This window comes from Ochotona princeps, chromosome 17 (genome assembly GCF_030435755.1).
Source record: "Ochotona princeps isolate mOchPri1 chromosome 17, mOchPri1.hap1, whole genome shotgun sequence".
Classification (NCBI taxonomy): domain Eukaryota; kingdom Metazoa; phylum Chordata; class Mammalia; order Lagomorpha; family Ochotonidae; genus Ochotona; species Ochotona princeps.
This window is the reverse complement of record NC_080848.1, coordinates 7,613,696-7,633,228: the sequence shown is the minus strand read 5'-3', so window position 1 is coordinate 7,633,228 and position 19,533 is coordinate 7,613,696.

The window sequence follows — 19,533 nt, the reverse complement described above, 5'->3', positions numbered from 1 at the left end:
CCGATCCGAGCCAGGAGCCAGGAGCCAGGAACTTCCTCCAGGTCTCCCACACAGGTGCAGGGTCCCAAGGCTTTGGGCCGTCCTCAACTGCTTTCCCAGGTCACAAGCAGTTAGCTGGATGGAAAGTGGAGCTGCCGGGATTAGAACTGGTGCCCATATGGGATCCCGGGGCACGTTCAAGGCGAGGACTTTAGCCACTAGGCCACCATGCCGGGCCCCTTTTCAACTGATTTTAACATTTTAGAAGTGTCCCTATTAATGAAGTAGTTAAAAATTGACATCTTTGCTCAATGTATTTCTGAAAATCACAATTTTGCTGTTTTGAAAACTGTAACAGACTGAAGTTCAGGCCCTATGTTTCTAACCCCAGGATCTTGAAACTGTGAAAAGTCAAGGAACTACATGAAACTTGTTTCTACCATCTATGAATTCCAAAAACAATCACTGAAAACATATGAATGAGACCTACTGAAGTAAAATACAATACCATTTTGAAACACAATAAAAATATTCACAGACTGGAAATAAATGAAGTGATTGTTACTTACAAATGACCTACTTGTATACTTAGGGAATTAGAACCTAAAATAAAATAATTTGCATTCAATTTTGCAGTAACAAACTATTCTGGCAAGCTCTCTCAACACAACAAACATGCTACAGATGATGCTAGCTATAATCCAGTCAAAGCAGAATATTAAGGGCTAACACCTAGACAAAATATCTACAGCAAAAGCTGTACAACACTAGTGAGAAAATATTTTTTTAAAAAATACAGGGTATGTGGAAGTCCCAATTGTTCTTAGATTCCAGTTCATCTCATACTGAACAACAGATTGAATGCAGTCATTGCTGGTGCTTCTGGAAACTAGAAAGCTGATCCCCAAATTTATTTGGAAATAGAAAGAGTCCTAAATGGTCAAACAATCTATAGGAAGACGAGTAAGTTGGGAAGACATGTATTTTCAAATACAAAGGCTTACAGTGCTCTGGTATTTGTGAAAGGTGACCCTGGCAAAGAGAACAATTTAGGAAACACACAGGGAAAAAAAACGGTGCATGTATGGTTACATGGGTATTGGATTTTGTTACATTTGGAGGTTTCAACTTCGTTGAATGAAGTGATTCCTAGAGGAATAGTGGAGTTTAACGTCTGGGTGTGTCTGTGGGAGCATTTCCAGAACAGATGGGTTTGTTTGTCAGCACATTGAGCAGCCTGATCCAACCTAATGGGAGCCCTATAAGAAAGCAGAAGACAGAAACATGTGCGCACACACACACACCACAGCACACAATGTCTCTATTACTGGCTTATCCCTTCAGTGAGTGTGTGATTTCTCCTGCTTCTGTCCTTGGCTCTTTAAGCTCTGGAGTACGGGAGTAGGAGCAGCACTGTTCCAGGGGTTTTTTAGGCTCTGGGTCTCCGACTGCAAATGACACTTTCATTCTCCAGGAGCCGAGGCTTTGAGGTCCTGAGATCCAGCCAGGTTCCTGACTTCTCTGATTGGCATGCCTGCAGATCGTCCACTGTGAAGGGCTAAGCCTCTGCAGTCATGTGATCCAGCTCACTAAGAAATCTTCCTAGAATTAGCAAGTTGGAGCCATGCATGTGAAAACACACACACACACACCCCTAATTCTGTACTTGTGGAGAACCCCAACCATCTACTGAGGCAACAGCAGATAGGTAGCCTTTGGGGCTCACACAGTTTGAGACTTCTAAGGACATAAATACATTCTTTCCTCTATTTAATGTCAGCTGTCCAAAAGAGCACACGAAAGCTATTATTGAGCAAACTCGAAGATCAATGAACAGGCTTTAGACCTTTGGATTTGAATCTGAATATATAAGAGCTAGACCTGTCAAAGCTGGATTCTGATATAAGGAACAAATTGTACATGCAACTTTAAGATTGATGAACACAGAAAACCTAGGTGAATAAATTGATGTTTTGATTACTTCCGGAGGTGAGGAATATATCATCCTGATAGGAAAGGTGCTGCCTTAAAAGAGCGAAATATTTGCTGGGAGCAACTGGAATTTCATGAAGCAAATAGTGAAAGAAATCACAGCCTCAGTCTACCCAGCTGAATGTATGAAGACAATTGTCACGCCTCTCACCTCCTACCTCAAACCATACTTGAAATTCCATTCTTGATAGGATGTAGGTAGAGATGTGGAACAAATCCCCAGAAGAAGACATAGGGAAATATTTGCGTCACCTTCAAGAAGGCAAAGATTTCTTAAATCAGACGCAAAACAAATCTACTTACAAAGGGAGAAGCACATTAATTTAAATGCCTTCAATGAAGAATCTGTTCATTCAAAGTAAACTCAAAAACATCAAATGACAAAAACTCAATGAAAAAAATGGGCAAAAATTTGAGTAACAACTAGATAAAGAGGACATACAAACGGCTATTGAAGTTGAGAAAACATTAGAGCTCATCAATTCCATTTCTGAGGTATCTGTCTGAAAGATGTACATACATATGTTCACAAAAAGGCATGTATAGTAATATTTCATAGAAGACTAGATCAATCATGTTGTGGCTTGGCCATGCAATGGGGATTGAATAGAAACTGATTTTTGTTATGCAACATGAATGATGCCTATAAACATAATGCTGGCTAAAGCAAAGCCAAACATCAATGGTTAATCTGTTATCTTACTTTCGAGAAAGGTTAACCTTTGGTAATAAGTAAAGGGAAACATCCAAGACTCATTTAATGTAAGGATCTGAGTTCCAGTTACACCTATGGAATATGCTCATTTTGTGAAAATGCAACATACTGTATTTTTCCTGTCCTTTTGTGTGAGTTTACAAGAAAAATTATAAGAAAGGGCAGGAAAAAAAGAGAGAAGGCAACAAAAAAGGTAGAAGGAGCAAAGAAAGACGACAAGGAGGATCACTTTCTGGTGATCGACAGCCGAACAGTCCCCAAAGGACACAAAAAGCTGAATGGAAAGAGTAAGGTAAATTGATTCCCTTTGCCTTCACCAAAACAAGTTAGAGAGAAAGCTAATCTGGTGTGAAGATAGCCTGTTCATCTCTCTCTCTCAGTTCTTAGACTTCTCCACTGGAGTATTGATTCTGTTTGTGTCAAATTGAGTCATTCATACCTCATTACGGAAGTATTCACAGCTGGATGCGTGATATTTCTCTTTATTTAGAGCCAAAATTAGATCGTAATTGACAGCTCGGACCCTGTTCTCTCTCTCTTTCCCATGTGCAATCAGAAAGAACAAGCATATGTTTTGAAGTTGAAACTCAGGGATGGGATGTTTGGAGTTCCTGAAGTCGTTCTTCACTCTCTGAAACCTAAATTCATCCCATTCCGTCTTGATTGCACATGTGCAGTGGAACATTTGCTGCAAGGTGACTCTAACATGAGCTTCAGCTGACATCCTTTCTGCTAGTTCCAGAAATACAAATTAGCCTGTGTTGGCAGAAGATTAGGGGCTGCTCTTCAGGCAGTGTTTCATTCTGCAGTTTTATTTTCCACTCATCTTGCCAGCAGAGTATCTTTTTCCAGAAGTTCCTCCTCTGCTCTCCAATGCCCTCCTCTCATTTAAGCTTTTTTTTAAATTCCACATCCAAGTTTATCCTCATAAAGCCTTTTGCTGTTTCTTATCTTTGTATATGTTTCACCATCTACGTCTTTCATCTCTGCATTTTATTTCTCGTTTTTAAATTCTTGGCCAGCAGTAAAAATGTTTCTAAATGAAGGGCAACTCACAGCATGAGTAAATTACTTCTTTTGTTCAATAAAATTTTGTTTCTCATGTAAAATTTCCCAAGCCCTATGAATTGGGGAGGCCAATTATAATTCACTACCAAACATTGATTATTAAATTATATTGATTATGACAGTTTTATTTTCTCTCAAGACATACGATTATCAGCAAGAAGACACAAGAGATTCAGCATTGTGGCATAGTGAAGATGCCAACGTCTGCAACTGTGTCTTGTATGAGTGTCATTTTTGAGTCCTAGACGATCCTATTCCAATCCAGCTTGCTGCTGATGCCCCTGAAAAAACAGCAGAAGATGATCCTAGGCCTTGGGTCGCTTTCTCTGCACTTATATGTTAGACCAGGTGGCATAAGCCTGGCTGCTGCAGCTATGGGACAGTAAACCACTATAGGAAAGAGTCTCTTCTCTCTCTCTCTCTCTCTCTCTCTCTCTCTCTCTCTCTGTCTCTCTCTCTCTCTCCCTTTTTCTCTTCCTCTCTGTAACTCTGCCTTTCAAATAAACATACAAGTCTTAAAAAAGAAAGTACTGAACTGTTAAAGAAGACACTACCACCTCTTTAATTGTTTTTCCTTGAAATTCAGTCTCTCCCTGCTCCTTGTCCCTTACAAAATACTGGTGTAACATCAACGTAAGTGTAATTAACCTACTGCTTAATGCATTAATACACCTAGAAGGAGCTCTCTGTGACTTTGGCAGCAGTAGACTTAGAAAAGGCCAGGGCCAGACGATTGACTCATTATGTCTATTTTGTTTTCCTAATGCTGCCATGGTGGCTCTTCATATTTCTTGTTTACAGCATTTAATCTTTGAAATTCTCTTTATTATCAGAAGTCTTGCCACTTGCACACAGGCAGGATGACTGGGTCTGTGGTTAACCTGTACTCTTTGGATGTCTCCAGGGAAGAAGGGAAAATCAGTGGTTTGAGCTCCATGGAAACTCTGGCTGGTGACCTGCAACCTAAGCAGCGGTTGAGACTTTTGTGGTGTTCACTCATGTCCCTCGAGGTGAAACATTTTGAATCCGTCTCTCCTTGTCTGGTCTTCCATGTGTTTAACTATGTCCTCTACGAAAACATATTGACGCTTGGTTCTTGGTGCAAAGTATCTTTATAAAGTTAAGTGCAACTTTGGTCAAGCCTCTCCCAAAATCTTGATTTTTATTTCCACTCTTATAGAACAAAGCATTTGTATATAAGGGAAAGCTCTCCAAACTAATATGTACAAAATTTTATTTTCATTTTATAGTTAATTGGTAGTATCACTTGAATGTATTTTAGTTGCAAAGTGAATAAAAAGATTAATTTTGACAACTGAAACGAGAGATTCTAAATTTATAGCCTATTATATGCAACGTGTGGGTTAATGTTGGTATTACACTTTTTAAACATTTATTTTATTTTTCTTGGAAAGGCAGATATATAGAGAGGAGGACAGAGAGGAAGATCTTCTGTCCATTGATTCACTCCCCAAGTGGCCGCTACAGCTAGAGTTGTGCCGATCTGAAGCCAGGAGCCCATAGCCACTTCCGTGTCTCCCAAATGGATGCAGGGTTCCAAGGCTTTGGACCGTCCTCAACTGCCTTCTCAGGCCAAAGCAGGGAGTTGGATGGGAAGTGAGGCTGCTGGGATACGACCAGCGCCTTTATGGGATCCTGGCACATGCAAGACGAGGATTTTTCCTGCCAGGCTACTGCACTGGGCCCAGTATTACTTTTCAATTTAGAATATTATATGCAACACATGGGTTAATATTGGTGTTAGTTTTAAAATTTAGACAAGTGAGTAGCTTTGAAATCCAAAGAACTATTGGAGTAAAATGTCAACTCTACTGAGATTGCTATTTTAAATGGAAAAACCATATCAGACACCATAACTCTAAGTATAAAAATGTCATTTGGATTCCATGCCATGAGAAACACACTGGTAAAGAAGTGTGTATGTGTATGTGTATGTTCTGTCTTTGAAGTATGTAAGAGAAGAAGGAGGTAGCAGAGTCAGAAGTGAAGAGAAAGCAGAACTTTTAACACCCTTACTCTGCTAGAGTGCAATATTATAAAAGTAGCCTAGGATCCTGCCTCTTCCAGAGTTGCTGTGAGCACCTTGCGTATCATTGGAGCTTCAAAACTCTGGAGAGCTGGATCAAGCAAACAAGATGACCTATACTTGACAAAGAAAACTTAGAGGCTTCAATGTCCTGTTTCTTTTCTAACTCCAAGGCGATATATTTATAAAATGGCACAATGCAGGCTGCCATTTTATCATCTTTCCACTATTTCTTATTCCAGTGCTATTCACTGCAGAAGTGTTAATCAAAAAAATTTAAATTTCCGTTTACTTTTGTCAATTACACCATCCCCTCGCATGAAAAAAATATTTTTAATCACTTGATCATTGAGTATGTTACCTGAAACCAACCATTTCAACAAAACAAAACGGAACCAAATCAACTATGAGAAAAAGAGCAAGCTGCTACCTTCTTTAGCTGAACTGATTTCAGACATAACAAGGGAAGTGGAAAAATTGGACTATCCTGACAGATAGCTTTGTCTGCCAGAACACAGGCAGATCAGGATCTAAGAAGCTTAGTTTTAAACCCCTGGAAAATGAAAGAATGAGTCCAACTGGAAATTGGGGGGGAAAAGACTTTGTAAAGTAGGACATTACAGATCTGTACAAGTGTGCAAATATGGCAGATAATCAAGAAGCTGCAATTAATCACACTCCAGGTATGTTTCCCAGCAAATCTGAAAGAAGCCCATGTGTGTTCATGACCATCGCTTTTGTCGTGATACAAGAGTACTGCCTTCTGTCAATAGCTTCTAATGGACTTGCAGTTTATGGTGATTAAAATCTACTGAAAAGCATGGGGCTGCAGGATAAACATAGACATATAAACATGCATGCTTTAAATGTCTTCACCAGTGACCAAAATGTTAAATCGATTTTATGAGAAGTTGGTTTTCCAGTCACCGAGTGCCTGTAAATGTTAAGTGTTTTTACAGGTTGTTGCTCGCCCAGCTGCTGAGCAGCTTTAAATGTTACCCCTCTCTCTGTCTCTCTCTTTCTGTTACACACGCACACATACACACGCACACACACACACACTCTCTCTCTTTCTTACTCTTCCAGCTACTAAGCCTTTCTGCATTTTTATGAAGTTTTTCCTCTTTAGCTTGCTAAATCTATTTATATTTTACTCACAAAAGCAAGTGAAAAATTGTTTTGGCATCATCTAACTCTTTATTTTTATTGAAAATCTTTAAATGACAAATAAAAATTCCATCCCCGTTTCAGTGCTTTCCAGAAAGTAGGGGCCCTAGTATAATGAATCCAAGACGAACATTATGAGTTCATCTCAGAATTTCGATACCACAAAAGTACTCTCCTTGTGGTATGCTCAATGGAAACACTGGTCTTGGGGTATTTCCATTGGAAAGATCGTGCTTGTGGTGTTTTTCAATGGAAAAACTATTACTGTGGCATTACTGAGTGCTGTAGGAAACAGTCGCTGAAGTCTTGTAATACATAGCCAAGAGAAGCGGGTGATAAATTCTCAGCAAATGAGTGAAATTAAGGAAGTGATACATGGAAAGAAAGGGTTAATAAAATGGTGCTAATGATAACACTGTACCTGAGATTTAATTTGGGATTCTCAGATAAAGCATCCGTTATCATCCAAAAAAGTTTCTTTCAGATATGCTAGAAAGTATACCTAGAGTGTTATTCATTACAGCATCTTAATTACCTTTTGTGTTTGTACACTTGCACAGATTTCTGGTGTCCTACTTTAGAAAGCTCTTTTTTTAAAAAAAAAATCCAGTTGGAATCATTCTTGTATTTTTCAAGACTACAAAAGTCATTTGAGGGGGGCATTCAGGACAGTCCTATCACAGGATCTGTTCATAAACTACAGAGAAAAATATTCGTGGGAAAAGTCATTAACTGGAAGAAATTCAAAGGAAAAGACAAGGCAGAAATTTCTTTTCTATTCAGTTATTTATGTGTCTTTACTTCTCATGCCTCACTTCAGTGGGCTCAGGGATTTCCCCTCCCCCTGCTCCTCCCACAGTTTTCCCCAATATTATTACAATAGTATAGTCTTCCAGCAACATTCACGGCATTGTAGGTATACACAATGGCACAGAGTTCAGCCTCCTGTTGTGAAGGTATGTTTCACAGTTTCCTGGGGAATCCATGTTTCATTCAGGAGTAGAGATGTATACTACACTGTGTCTTCCTTCTTGGCATGATAGTCTCTTTTATGCAGTTCTTCCAGACAAATAATTCAATTATATGCATATACATATATATATATATATATATATATATATATATATATATATTATACATACATAGCTATGTATAAATTTTAGGCAGGATCATATGGTCATAGAACAGTTTAAATTCTGAGAGTCCTTCAAAATGATGATGGAATGATGGAATTGAAAGGTATCATCTGGTACAAAGAATTTGAAATCCTTGCAGAGTATTGGCATCACATGCGTTTCCCATGAGCTTTTTACAGAACCTTCTTATGAACATCCACCTGCCTTGCCTTATCACCCATCACGCCCAGCAAGCTTTTCTGCTTTGATTGTGCACCAATGTCACAATTTCTTTTCATAATTGGTTTTCTGCTTAATATCCGCCAAGATCCTTTGTTTATCTAAATTCCTTCCAGGCTTCCAGCCAAGATCAAGGTTCAACTCATTAAATCAAACCTCTCTAAGCCCTCCAACCTTCACGGAGTTAAGTGGTTTCTACAGTAAAATGGAGGTGCAGTCTACCCTTTGGTTGTTGACAGTGTCTATTTTCTTTATGTGACCAGGAATATTGGCAGTAGGCAGGATGCCATCTATTGCTTTGGGACCCACATAGCACCGTTGAGAACCCTAAGAGGTGACTAATTAATAACCTCTTGTTTGAATTCTTGAGTGATTGTTTTATCTAGGAGAGCACCAGTCGCTTTAACAGAAGCACCCATGCATTGCACACCTTAAAACAGAAATGGTTTATTTCTTTCTCCTATCATGTTTCTCTGTGGGTATTTCTGCTGGAAGTGGTTCCTCTGCAACTGGTGACTCAAGGAACCTAGATGCTTCCCATTTGTGGCTTTAGTACATGGTTTGCAATTTTGCTCAAAGTGAGGTCTATGTGTGTGTATATATATATACACACACACACAGATACATAGATATAGATAAATATCTGTGGGATTGATCTGTTTCTGTCTGTGTCTCCCTTTCTGTCATTCTGCCTCTAGAATAGTATCAGATATGATATGAATAAGGTTGATCAAATAAAAACAAATATGTCCAAAGTTTTTCTCTCATTATAGTTCAAGGTTTGAATCATCACACAATTTTTTGAACTCACAGATGCGTGATCTTAACCTCTTTCCTGTACGCACTTTTTAAAAACTTGTGTTTGGTCACCTTTGTTCACCATCAGAGCATACAATCCCTAAGGGCTGCTTTAGCAAACTGACTTCTCTAGTTACCCTGAGCCTAATACAAGATGTGACTTCCAAAAGAAAACCACATAATTAACAAAGTTTTAAGATACACATCAAGAGTAAAAAGATTGAGTTAACTTTGCACTTCCAAAGAACACTGTCAGAAAAGTCTGATGGACTTAACATGTGTTGGCAAAAATATAGGTTATAAAGTGTATTTCCCTGTCTGTAAAGAAATTATCATAGCAACATTACCATTTTCACATGAGAGAGTAGAATGGAGATGTTGAAGATGTGGCTTAGTAAGAAAGATAAAACAATTGAATATAAATTTTTCATTCCAAATTTGTATCAATATTTAAATCTCAATAGGATAACTGTGGATTCACTGGGCAAAGGGCCTCTACTTGCTTTGAAACCAAAGGTTATCTTAGTTTCAAGTTCCAATTTTTTTTCCATCAAAGTATGTGTCTGAGTGTATTTTTCACAATTTATATTACTCTGCAACATATTTTGTTATAACTGAAGTTTGAAACTATCTAGTGAATTATTGTGTTTATAGTATAATCAGCCATATTAGTTTGACCTTTAATTCCATAACTTGATGTAAATGTTTATTTAAATTGAGATGATTTTGGATCTTTCATTGTACCTTTTTTCTCTTTACTTATTCATCAAAGAATGATTGCCATGTGTTCACAAGGTACTCAGAACTGTGACTGACGAAGAAACATAGTACCATCAACCTAGGAAGAAATAACTAAAGCTTGGGGTATATGATTCTAAGAGCCATCTAGAGTGTAGACTCCACGGGGAACTGGATTTTGTGGGATGGGGAGTGATAAATAGCTGGGCTGATCTAGCAGATATGGAGAACATTCAGGCTAGAGGCCACATGACAAGTATGAAATCATATGTTTGACTCTGCCCAGGAAACCTCAGGTAGGACTCAAAGTTCAACAAATCTATAACAAGTTAGTACTTAACTTATTTAGTTAGTCATCAAAAGGTTAATTTGTTTATTTGACAGTCTATGAGAGACAGAGAGAAGACGGAGAGAGGAGAAAGAGAAGAGAGAGAGAGAAAAGGAGAGAGAGAAAGAGAGAGGGCGGGGGGAATATTGACATTCTTTCAGTTGATTCACTGCACCAGGCCAAACCCAAGAGCCAGGTAATTTGCTTGGCTCTTTCACATGGGTAACAGGGGCCTAAGATCATCTGTTACTGCTTTATACAGGCTATTATCAGTGAGGTAGATTGAAAGAGGAGCCATTGAGACAGGAATGAAAGCTCATTTAGAATACGGACATTATGGCTGGTAATGTAGCATGCCATGCAGCAACATGAGCACAAGTATCTAATTTTTAAGTTAACAGTTCTGTATGGCCTGCAAATGATATGATAAATATCTAAAAGGTTTTGGTAGGAAGCAATTCTCCACTGTGAGGCAGTGAATTAGATTTGGTCTTCAATGATATTTTAAAATTGGCCTTCTATTCTAGAGTACTTACAAAGGAAAAACGGATAGAGGTAAAGGAATGCAACATTATGTGGAGAATGGAATTTAAGTTGAAGGATTCAGGTTGGATTCTACTATGTAGGTATTTCTCTTTGAGGAAAAGGAAGAGAAGTGGGTGTTAAAATCTTGATAGGAATCATGGCAGACCCACAAGAAGCAGCATTACAAGAGCAGGTGTAGAGGAGGACACAAACGACACATCAGTCTCTTTTCATTCGTCCTGCAGAACAGTGCCCTGAAAAATAAGTCGCAGCCTATTGTTCATCAGAATGGGAAAATCCATAAAGACAGAAAATCGGTTAGTGCTTGCCAGGAGCTAGGGTGAGGAGGGAATGAGGCATCTTGCTAAAGGGTCTGAGGTTTGCCTGTGTGGTAATGATATAGATTTTTAAATTAGATTGCAATGATAGTGGAATATGCTAAAAATCCTCTGAACTCTGAACTGTGTATTTCACAGGGGTAAAATTCCATTTCTTTGAAAAATGATGCTTCTTTGCAAAATGATGTGCTTCAATTCGTATACCCTCCTCATATTTAAAATAATTTTAACTTACTCTTGCGTTTAGACTAATTTTCTTTTCTGCTCTGTATTTTGATAAAGCATTAGACCATGTTCTACGCTTTCTGTTCTCTTGTTTGGTATTTTGGCTCTGATAACGGCCCTCTTCCAGCATCCCACTTCAGGACCTGTGGTAATTGTCACTACTGGCTAATAGGGACAAAAGCTCTATTCTAGCAGGTAAAACATAAAAACTCCTGTCTGGGGCTTTTCTTTGCCTGCCTCCAAGTCTGATAGGGCAGGGAAGTTATGCAGACAATTTTAAAGGAGTCAAGGAGACTAACTCCAATTCAGTAGCATTTCTAGATAAGTGAGAAGCTATACTTAAAGTAGTTTGACAAAAGAGTACTAATTGAAAAGAAATGAGGGACTGGAAATAGATCATGCAGAAGAATGAAAAGAAAGAGATTTCGGATAAAATGTAAAATTCAGTAGCCCCTAACAAACCAGATATTCAGTCTCAAGTGCAACACTTCCTGTCCCCTACCACTTTGGAATTTCATTGAATGGTTTTTATATCATGGCTCATGCTTTTCATGGTATTTAGAATATGGTGAACATTTGATGAATTTTACAAGAATGTTTTACCAGGATTTTAAATTTATTTTATTTTACTTTCATCGCAGCCACTGTTGCTTTCTAATTAGTGCATTAATTATTGTCTGAAATTAGCAACCTTACATTGTAAATAAAACTACTGAAGCTGAATAAAATTGGGTTAGATTGGAACATGTCTGAAAAGTTAGGATAATTGAGAGCAAGCTCTAGCTTTGGGATTTTGCACTGGCAGCGCCTAGCTCACAAAACAACCCATCAAACAAGTATATGATGCCTTCTGTTGTGTCAGTCCCTTGAGCTTGGATGGAGAGAGGTGAGGGGCCCTAGAAACTTCAGTAACCCAAAGAAGTAGAAGACTATGTGGAGCAGAACTGAAAAATAAAGGTATTTATAGAAATATGTGTTTAAAATCTACTTTCACACTATGGATTATCTGGAAGTTTCATAATCTGGAATAGAGCAGTGGATAGGCTATTGAATGTAAAGTTTAATGTTTAGAGTCAAGACTCAATGACACATGGAGAAATTGACTTTCTTTTAATAATTTATTATTTTTAAAAATAATGACTATATGGTTGATCAGGGTGGGAAGGATTGAGGTTTAGGGGAAATTGAATTCGTTGCATCCAAATTTGCTATTTCTTCTTATTGTTACTGGAGGAAGGGGAGAAACAAAGGGGGAGATCACTTATGACTTTCCCCACACCCCAGTACCCAGGGATGAGGAACCGTCACCTTGTATCAACCCAGTCTCAGTGTACATATTCCGAGGGTTCTGCCCAAGTGGTTTGGATAGTTTTGAAATGCTGCCGATAACACCGATCCAAGCATGATACAGCCCTGTCAATGTCCATTGGCTCCATCCACTGAAATTCTTTGTTTGGGGTTATTGTCCAGTTAGTTCTGTTCTTCTGCTACAGCACCTAATGTGCTGCCTTATTCTCCTTATACAACAGGACCTGTGTCCACTGTTTCACCTTTTTCATTAAGTAGGACATGTTCTTGCAGGTGAGTCCAAATAGCTGTGCCAAGTGTCCCAAGCATTGCCAAATCCCCACCCCAGGGCACAAGAATCCAACACCTACAGGTATTCAGGTCCTGGGACCCAGACCAGGAGACCCAAGCCCCGCCAGATTCCCTACACTTGGTTTCACTGAACTAACATCCACCTAAAAGGTGGCCCCAGGATTTGGGCCAGGTGACACACACCCCACCCATTCCCCTGTTCCCAGGGCTCAGGAACCCATCCCCCACCACACATGTGGACCCCACGACCTGAACCAATCTACCCTACCCCATCAGATCACCTGTCCCTGGGATTCATGTACCTGGCCCCCGTGTGGTCAAGGCTGGCATGATTCATTTCACCTGAGCTTCTGCAGTCTTATTGCTCAGCCTGACCCAGTCTAGTCTGCCCACTGGTCCCCCTCCTGTTGGTGGGTGCTGCAGCCCATCCCATCCCAGCCTGAATTCTGTCCCAGAGCTAATGTGTACTTTCATGGGAGGATAGTCCACAGATTGCTAAAACATAGTTGCTCCTGCAAAGAGGCCAATTTTCCCTTTCGACACATGCCAAAGTCATTTAATTGTTTGCTATTTGTCAGTTTTGTACAGCATTACAAGTTATATTTTCATACATTTTTGCTGAATGTCCAACTAGAATATAAACTCTGTCAATACAGGTGTAAATTTTGTTTCCTCATGTTCCTCATACTTTGCATACATATAATCAAGCAGCTCATTAAAGATGTGCAACAAATGCAAACACGATTTCCCAAAATAGGCCTTGTTAAAGCCACATGGCCAAAGTTGAGTTCTTTGCAAGCACAATCTGAGGTGGAATTTGTAGCTCAAGGATAGTGCTTAAGACCCGCTCTTGGGACCATCCTTATTGAGTAGGGGAGAAGGAAACCCATTGGGCTGCAAGTGAGCTTCCCAAGGGAGCTGCAATGCTAGACCAGCCATTTGCAATTCTCTCAAGTAAGATTGTGATGGACAGGCACTTATAGCTGCTCACTGCTTGACCTTAAGCAAGGTTATGACCTTAAGCAATCCTTAAGGAGACTCACAGCCCATAGCCCTCTGCTGGACAGCATTCTTGCAGCTTAAGAGTAACAAGTTCTTCAGTCAAGCAGGTCTGGGTGTCACAGCACAGTGTCACAGCATCAAGTAATCCCAAGTGAGTGTTATCCACATCCCGTGCTTTAAAATACTTCATTGAGCCTGAAGACAGGGCATAGAATTCAAAGTGTGCAGAATTTGTTAAGCTAGCTTGAAAATTTGATGCCAATAACTACGAAAGAAGGGAAAGGACTATTGAGCTGGGACACTTTCAGAGTAAGTGCCCAAGGTCCATGACCTAAAGAAAGGCTCATGGGAAAGAGGTCACAGTCAATCGTGACTTTTTGCTTTCTCTTTCTAACAGAGGTTCAACTGCAGTTGGGACTGACATCACATAAACAGAGGAGACAGAAGAAATAGAAGAAATGGATTTCTCGCGTTTATTTCCTAGAAGCAACAAGCTTGAGTTGAGACAAAAGTCAAGGAGTCCTGTACTGGATTTGACTGCAGCACCCAACCAGCACACGTGAGATCCAGGAAGGGAGGGACAGAGCTGGCAGGGGGATTAAGGGGCTGGTCCCCTCGCTGGACAGCTACTCCCACTGGAGAGCGTGGGCTGGGGTGAGGACAGACCAGACTAAGCAAGGCTGCAACACCTGTGAGCTGCATGTGGACTAGATCAGGGAAAAGCCAGGCTGGGCTGATTATTCCTGTGGGTGCAAGCATAAATTAGAGTGGGTGAGGGATGTTTGGGCTTGGCCGCAGCATCAGCTGGCAGAAGCTGGCACTGGGGACTAATTCTGTCAAGTCAAATCACAGAACCACCTAAAGAGTGCATAAACCGGGACTGAGAGAGACCTGGGAGGGAAAAAGTGGGTTCCCTCTTCCTGGGTCACTAGTCCCACGGGAGAGCATGAAAACTAGGACAGGGGCTGGGGTGGCTAGACAGAGAGGCACTCAACAACATTTGTGAGGGCTGGATGGTTGAGTTGGTTAGATGGAACTAAGCTTTAATACCCATTGACAAGTACAACAGCCAAATGGGATGGGGGACAGACTGGTCTACTGCTACACATACTGGCAAACCAGGGTAGGGGGTGGGCCTGATGGGGATTATTGTGGGTCGCCCCGACTAGGCTGCAGCTCCCACTGGTTGATGTAAGGGCCGAACCAGACTGGACTGCAACACCCATTGGTTCCAGTGCAACTCGGGACTGAAAACAGAACCAACCCAGCAATTGCAACCACCAGCTGATTGGGGTGATGGACTGTGCCGGGCCCTGTGCTTGCTAGAACATACAAGAAACTGATCTGGGAATACCTCAAAGTATCTTTGGAGATCTCCCCAATCGAACTGCTGGACTCAGAACTCTAACCAGGAAAGGACAGAAGACAGAACAGGTCAATCATTCATCTCAGCGATATGTTGGCAGTGAAATATGGGGCAAACGGAGACTTTATGATGGACCATATCAATCAGTGGACGACCTCATCGAGCGAAACTGGCAGCGATTCATAACTGGAGAACTATTAAAACCACTTGAGCAAATATCTCAGAGCATGCCCCACATCCGGGACTTGGGGTGGGCGGGAAATCGGGTGGGGCTTCTCCCTCAATATCCCCCTTTACCTCAGATACATGAAGGAAACAATATGGACATAAAAAGCTTACCCACTTCTCTATACCCCCTGAACCTTTTTTTTTAACCGCAATTAATTACGTAAAGATTGTCAACAACAATACAATAAAATTAAAAAAAGAAGAAGAAGAAGAAAAAAAGTCAAGGAGTTAAAAGATGAAGGCACAATGCCAGTTTCCAGCACAGCATGGGAGCTGCCCCTGCGGAGGTGAAAGAGAGTTACAGATAGTCAAGCTTAGGGAACACAAAGCAAGGCAGCCACATTCTCCCCTCCTTGTGTGTTGAAGCCAGCAGACAGAGCACCTGCTGGTGTGCAAGCCTCTGCCAAGCAGAGCCACACAGCTGCAAGACACTCAGCTGCTGGAGGCTGCAAGGAGCTCTGCCTGTCTCCAGGGCTGGAGCCCCTCCCAAGGCAAGTTCAGTTGGGTTCTTTGGCAACTGGAATTTTCGTGGACTCTACAGGGAACAGCTGACAAAAGTGAGTTTGACATGCTTGGAAATATTTAGATCTAGGATGTAAACTGCAAGGAAAATATTTACTCTGTTTGTTTTAATACCACCGAGGTTTGGATCCTAGGAATCTTCGAGAAGTACAAAGGCCTCTTGCCAAGGAACCGATTTAACAATTTAGTCGGTGACAAAAGGGCATCCTGTTTAACAAGTCTGACTGTAAACAGCATGCTTCCAGTGTGTTCTAATGTCTGTCCCAACGATTTACAGAACTGTGTTCTTTAACTGTGTTCTTTCACTTCATTGAAGGCTCCCGTTGTCATGGTGTTTGGTGAAAAACCCTTTAGTACTTTTGCCTGCAGCATAGGTATACTGCAGATTGCTCTAGAGCTATGTAGCTGTTGCCTTTTCAGTGAGTTTTAACCAAGCATTGGGGGGAAGGAAAAGGCGTTTGTAAATGGGTGATTTGTAAAGCTGCATATGTGTTGTCCATTTGTTGTATTTCAAAGGGAATCTGTTCAATGGAGCATTTTTAGGACCATATTGATTTCCTTCTAGTTGTCTATGCTTAGCCTTAGCAAAGTGAAGAAATGGTTTTTGTAATGGGGAGTTTGGGGGGAAGGTACCAATTTTGTTTGCAATATATCTGGAAGAGAACTCTTTGTATCTATGTAAGAGTGACAACACAATGTTCCCTGTAAGAGTCTTAAGAGATTATCTTGGACTCATCCCTGCCTCCAGTTAGCACACTAGGCAGAGAAAATCTTCACAATTTTCTAGCTCTCAGAAAAGATTTCATGATCTTATACTGTTTCCTGTTTCTCTGTTGGATGGGTGTTTCTCCTTGAGCTTTTTTTTAAATCCCTTTTGCTGTACTGTCCAGTCAGTTCCTCCTGTATCGTTGTCTCTAGACATAGCAAACACCAGCTGCTCCACAATCATTGGTCACAGTTGTATTTAAATTCTTTTAGCAGACGTGGAACAGGATTCCTCTTTAGAATTTTGCAACCAAAAACTGCACAGAGAGCTAATTCTCATGTCTCTGGTAATGGAGATTGTGGCTCCAAAATGGACACTGGCATTGTGTACCACCGTTTCCTGGTCACCCTCTAACACCCTATCTCCATCCATCTTTGCATAATTATTATCATCACGTAGGTGAGTCTACCAAGTCTGCCCTCTTTTGATCAAAATATTCACATCTCAGATGCTCTGGCCAATTTCCTTCTGAGTTGTAGGATGAAGTTAACCTGTCTCGTCTAACCACTTAACAGATAAACGGGTCCTTCTGAAATAATCCATTATATTTGTATTTTTTGTTAGTTTCATGTTAATCATGAGAGTGACTACCATAAGAAGCATAAAATATGAAAAAAATCATATTTTTGCTAACAAATGAACATCATGAGGCCCATTAGAAAAAATATAGATTCAGAGCCAATATTATCACACAGCTGATTAAGCTGCCACTGGTATCCCATAGGGACAACGATTTGTATCATGATTGCTGTACCTCCAATCCTGCTTCTACTAATACACCTGGAAAAGTTGAAGATGACCCAAATACTTAGGCCCTGAACCCACATGGATGTAACTAATGAGTGTCAAGGCTCCTGGCATAGCTATAGCTGTTGCAATCATTTGTGAAGTGAACCAGTAAATGAAAGGTCTCCCTGTTTCTCTTTCTCCTCTCTCTCTGTTATTCTATTTTCAAATAAATAAATAAACATTAGAAAAGAAAAACAGACCTAAATTACGGCAATCTAGAGTAGCAAGGAACCTGAATAACAGGTGCTATTGCCCAATCTGTCGTATTAGAGAAAGAAAGTGAAGCCATGGTGCAAAGGAGCTTTTCCTTAGACAATTCATTTCTGTGATGCTTCTTATGTCTTGGAGCTCAATTCCCATGTTTTGGTTGCTATTTTTCTCTCTAACCAGTGGTCTTCGGAAGTCAAAAAAGGGAAGGATATGGAATATTGGAAGGTAAACTAAGAAAACTTCATGTCCAATTTGGCCAGAGTAGTAATTCTCCCACTCTCCAGGCCACACTAAACTTCCATCGGGTGGAGATTCATGCATCAGCCATAACCTTGTTCCCTCTAAAGTTTAAATCTACCTGGATGGTATCCATCTTATGCTGTTTAGGCTTTTATGCATAATATGAACAAACAACCGAAAGTATGTTTTAATAGCATAAAGGGAAGAGATGCCTGGAGGGTTTAAAAGTGTCATTTAATTTAAGCATAAAAATGTATCAATAACTTTATATTAGTCTTCTAATGCTGTATAGTGCCTGTTCATGAGCTTAGATGCATCCATACTATGAATTTATTATATTATTGTTCTCTCCCAAATGACTGACTCAAATACAGGTGAGTCCAGGGCTGCAGTCCCTTCTGGAGGCTCTGGGAGATGATCTAGTAACTGTGCTTTCCACATTCCAGAAGCCACCTGTGTTCTTGGGCTTGCATCTTTCTTTCTCCATCTTCAAAGCCAGCAACAATATCAAGTCAAATCCCTGAAATTGCATCACCCTATTTTGTCTTCTACTCTGGGTTTCAAATTTTAAGAACCATTGTCTTTAGAGTCAGTTCATTTATAATAAGATCATTCCTCAGCACTAGGGTCTGCCTACAGGCAAACCAAATTTTATTGACAACTTAATTTCCTTCTCCTGTCTAACCTAAAAAATTCATAAACTCCAGGGATTAAGAAGTATTAATCTTGGGCCCGGCGGTGTGGCCTAGCGGCTAAAGTCCTCGCCTTGAAAGCCCCAGGATCCCATATGGGCGCCGGTTCTAATCCTGGCAGCTCCACTTCCCATCCAGCTCCCTGCTTGTGGCCTGGGAAAGCAGTGGAGGACAACCCAATGCATTGGGACCCTGCACCCGCGAGGGAGACCTGGAAGAGGGTCCAGGTTCCCGGCTTCGGATCGGCGCGCATCGGCCCATTGCGGCTCACTTGGGGAGTGAATCATCGGACGGAAGATCTTCCTCTCTGTCTCTCCTCCTCTGTGTATATCTGGCTGTAATAAAATGAATACATCTTTAAAAAAAAAAAAGAAGTATTAAGCTTGTGGGGGAAGGATTTGTGCAGACACTCTTCCTAACAGGCTTCTTTCTTACACAGATGTAATATGAATGCTGCGAATCTCAGTGGCTCAAGTGGAGAGAAGCTTGGTTCTTACTCATACCAGGTATTACTGGAAGGGTTGTCTTTTAGGTACCAATCAGCGACATAAGCTTCTTCCATCTCCTGAATGCTCCTTCCTACTTAGCTTGATAGCCTTCTCCACTCAGTTAAGGTCAAGGGAAAGGAAGCAAAGCCCTTGCCTGTGTGATCTTATGAACAGGCCTTATATTCTCTCACAGTATAGGTTAGTACTCCATCATGTAACTATTTCTAAATACAGTGGGAGTTGGAAATGTAGTATGTATATGAGCTGGAAACAGAAAGAAAATGCATTTCCTGAAGAGCTAGCCAACTTCTGTTTTTTCTTCCCTTAAATTATCAAAATGCCCGATTTACTCTACT